This window comes from Piliocolobus tephrosceles, chromosome 12 (genome assembly GCF_002776525.5).
Source record: "Piliocolobus tephrosceles isolate RC106 chromosome 12, ASM277652v3, whole genome shotgun sequence".
Classification (NCBI taxonomy): domain Eukaryota; kingdom Metazoa; phylum Chordata; class Mammalia; order Primates; family Cercopithecidae; genus Piliocolobus; species Piliocolobus tephrosceles.
The window spans coordinates 92,131,261-92,135,886 of record NC_045445.1 but is presented as its reverse complement, the minus strand read 5'-3'; the positions used below and the strand labels follow the sequence as shown (position 1 = coordinate 92,135,886).

At 37.7% G+C, this 4,626-nt stretch overlaps 1 pseudogene across 1 annotated transcript; it reads left to right on the top strand.

Moving 5' to 3' along the window:
* Nucleotides 1-6: 6 nt before the first annotated feature.
* LOC113222221 lies at nucleotides 7-980 on the top strand (annotated as a pseudogene). Its single transcript, XR_003308288.2, has one exon. The product of XR_003308288.2 is annotated as a keratin, type I cytoskeletal 18 pseudogene (transcript).
* Nucleotides 981-4,626: the final 3,646 nt, after the last annotated feature.

The following is a 4,626-nucleotide window of genomic DNA, read 5'->3' as shown; positions in this document are numbered from 1 at the left end:
GAGACTGGAGCCATTACTTCAAGATCATCGAGGACCTGAGGGCTCAGATCTTCGCAAATACTGTGGACAATGCCCGCATCATTCTTCAGATTGACAATGCCCGTCTTGCTGCTGATGACTTTAGAGTCAAGTATGAGACAGAGCTGGCCATGTGCCAGTCTGTGGAGAATGACATCCATGGGCTCCGCAAGGTCATTGATGACACCAATGTCACTCGACTGCAGCTGGAGACAGAGATCGAGGCTCTCAAGGAGGAGCTGCTCTTCATGAAGAAGAACCACGAAGAGGAAGTAAAAGGCCTACAAGCCCAGATTGCCAGCTCTGGGTTGACCGTGGAGGTAGATGCCCCCAAATCTCAGGACCTCGCCAAGATAATGGCAGACATCCGGGTCCAATATGACGAGCTGGCTCGGAAGAACCGAGAGGAGTTAGACAAGTACTGGTCTCAGCAGATTGAGGAGAGCACCACAGTGGTCACCACACAGTCCGCCGAGGTTGGAGCTGCTGAGACGACGCTCACAGAGCTGAGACGTACAGTCCAGTCCTTGGAGATCGACCTGGACTCCATGAGAAATCTGAAGGCCAGCTTGGAGAACAGCCTGAGGGAGGTGGAGGCCCGCTATGCCCTACAGATGGAGCAGCTCAATGGGATCCTGCTGCACCTGGAGTCAGAGCTGGCACAGACCTGGGCAGAGGGACAGCGACAGGCCCAGGAGTATGAGGCCCTGCTGAACATCAAGGTCAAGCTGGAAGCTGAGATTGCCACCTACCGCCGCCTGCTGGAAGACGGCGAGGAATTCAATCTTGGTGATGCCTTGGACAGCAGCAACTCCATGCAAACCATCCAAAAGACCACCACCCGCCGGATAGTGGATGGCAAAGTGGTGTCTGAGACCAACGACACCAAAGTTCTGAGGCATTAAGCCAGCAGAAGCAGGGTACCCTTTGGGGAGCAGGAGGCCAATAAAAAGTTCAGAGTTAAAAAAAAAAAAAAAAAAAAAAGAGATGAAAAGCAGTCTATCAAACATACAAAAAATAAAATCAACAGGAGTTGCTATTCTTACTTCAGACAAAACTAAACCTTAAAACAATAATGATCAGAAAAGACAAACAATGGCATCACATAATTGTAAAGGATTCAATTCAACAGGAAAACTTCACTATCCTAAGTATATGTACACCCAACACTGGAGCACCCACATTTATTAAACAAGTCATAAAATCTTTAAGGAGGCTTAGATAAATATACAAATAAGATTAGGGAACTTCAAAACCCTACCAACAGTGTTAGACAGATCATTAAGGCAGGAAACTAACAAAGATATTCAGGTACTATATTCAACACTTGACAAAATGGATCTAATAGACATCTATAGAACATTACACCAGAAACAACAGAATATACATTTTTTAAAGTGCACATGGCACATCCTCTAAAATCTACCACATTCTCAACCTAAAGCAATCTCAAGCAATTCAAAGAAACTGAAATCATACCAACCACACTCTTAGGCCACACCACAATAACAATAAAAATATAAATGAATAGCAAGAAAATTCTTCAAAACCATACAATTACATAGAAATTTAAAAACCTAGTTCTAATGACTTTGGTGTAAACAATGAAATTAAGGCAGAAATGAAAAGAAAATTGATTATAAGATTAACATACATACAATATATCAGAATATCTGAGACACAGCTAAAGCAGGATTAAGAGGGAAGATTACAGCAGTATGTACTCACAAGAAAAATAAAGATCTCAAATTAACAGCTTAACATCATACTGGCATGTAATAGAATAACAAGATTATATTGAAATAAAAATTAGCAATATAAAAGACATAACACAAATCAGAGCTGAACATAATAAAATTGACACACACACACAGACACAAACACAGAAAATGTAAACCAAAGAGTTTGTTTTTTAAAAATAAATAAATAAATAAGATTGATAGACCACTAGCAAGACTCATAAAAAGATGAGAGAAGACTGAAATGAACACAATCATATGACAAAGGGGACATTACCACCAACTCCACAGAAATATGAAACCCTTCAGAGTATTATAAATACTTCTATGCACACAAGTTCTAAAACCTAGAAAAAATGCATAAATACCTAGACACAGAGGAATGAGCCAAGAAGAAATTGAATCCCTTACATAGCAATAATGACTTCCAAAATTCGGTAAGGAAAAAAAAAAACAAAAACAAAAACAAAAACCTTACAACCAGAAGCTCTGTACCAGACAGATTCACAACCAAATTTTACCAGATGTACAAAGAAGACCTAGTATTGATCCTTCCCAAACTATAACAAAAAATTTAGAAGGAGAACTTCCCTTCTAACTAATTATATGAGACCAGCATCACTCTGTTACTAAAACCTGATAGAGACAAAATGAAGAAAAGAAATCTTCATGATAATAAACCTGATTAACATAGATGCAAAAATCCTCAACAAAATACTAGCATACCAAAGTCAGCAGCACATGAAAAATCTAATCCACCATAATCAAGGAGGATTTATTCATGGGATGCATATTATTTCAACATACATAAATGAATACATGTAATTTATTTAAAAGTATAACTAAAAAGGAAAACCACATGGTCATCTCAATAGATGCAGATGAGCCTTTTAATAAAACGTAATATCCCTTCATGTGAAAAACCACCCACAAACTAGGTATTGAAAGACTATACCTCACCAAAATAACAAGAACCATCAATGACAAACCCAGAGCCAACATCATACTGAATGGGCAAAAGCTGGAAGCATTCCGCTTGAGAACTGCAACAAGACAAGGATGCCCACTCTTACCACTCATATTTAACATAGTACTGGAAGTTGTACCCAGAGAAGTGATGCAGAAGAAAAAAAAAAAATTAAAGGCATCCAAATAGAAAGAGAGGAAGTAAAACTACCTATATTCACAAACAGTATAATTCTATCCCTAAATAACTTCATAGCCTCTACCTAAAAACCCTAGATCTGATAAGCAACTTCAGCAAAGTTTCAGGAGGTAAAAGTAATATACAAAAATCCATAGCATAACTATACAGCAGTAACTTTCAAGCAGAGAACCAAATGAAGAACACAATCCCATTCACAATAGCCAAAAACAACTGGTTACTCATATGCAGAAGATGGATATTTTCCTGTTTTGTTTACAAAAAACAAAACAAAACAATCTAGAAATACAGTTAATCAGGGAGGTAAAAGACCTCTACAATGAGAATTACAAAACACCGCTAAAAGATATCATAGATGACACAAATGCATGAGAAAACATTCCATGCTAGTGTGAGGCAAAATCACCAGGTAACCTATAAAGGGAAGCCTGTAAGATTAACAGCAGATTTCTTAGCAGTAACCCTGCAAGCTAGAAGTGATTGGGGTCGTATCTTCACCCTCCTTAAACATAACAATTATCAGCCAAGAATTTTGCATTCAGCAAAACTTAGCTTCATTAACGAAGGAAAGATAGTCTTTTTCTGACAAACAAATGCCAAGAGAATTCACCAGCACCAAGCCAGCACTACAAGATCTGGTAAAAGAGCTCTAAATCTTATAACAAATCCTTGAAACACATCAAAAGAGAACCTCTTTAAAGCCTAGATCTCACAGGACCTATGAAACAAAAATACAATTAAAGAAAAAAGGTATGTGGGCAACAAATAACACAATGAATGGAATAGTACCTCACATCTTAATACTAATGTTGAATGTAAATGGCCTAAATGCTCCACTTAAAGCATAAAGAATTGCAGAATGGATAAGAATTCATCAAACAACAGCCTGCTGCCTTCAAGAGACACACCTCACATAAGGACACACATAAACTTAAAGTAAAGAGGTAGAACAAAACATTTCACGCAAATGGAAACCAAAAGTGAGCAGAAGTAGCTATGCTTATACTAGACAAGACAATCTTTAAAACAGCAGCAGTTTAAAAAGACAAAGAGGACATTATATAATGATGAAAGGCCTTGTCCAACAGGAAATTATCACAATCCTAAATAGATATGCACCTAACACTGGAGCTCCCAAGTTTATACAACAATGACCACTAAACCTAAGAAATGAGATAGACAACAACACAATAATAGAGAGAGACTTTAATACTCCACTGACAGCACTAGACATGTCATCAAGACAGAAAGTCAACAAAGAAAAAATGGATTTAAACTGTACCCTGGAACAAAAGGACTTATCAAATATTTACAGAACATTCTACCCAACAGATGCAGAATATACATTGTATTTATCAGCACATGAAACTTTCTTCAAGGTAGACCATATTATAGGCCACAAAATAATTCTCAATAAATTTAAGAAAATTAAAATTATATCAAGTACTTTCTCATCCACAGTGGAATTAAACTGGAAATCAACTCCAAAGGAAAGTTCAAAACCATGCAAATACATAGAAATTAAATAACCTGCTCCTGAATAATTATTGCTTCAACAATAAAATCAAAATGGAAATGAAAAAAAATTTTGGCCGAGTGTGGTGTCTCATGCCTGTAATCCCAGCACTTTGGGAGACTGAAGTGGGTGGATCACAAGGTCAGGAGTTTGAGACCAGCCTGACCAACATAGTAAAACCCCATTTC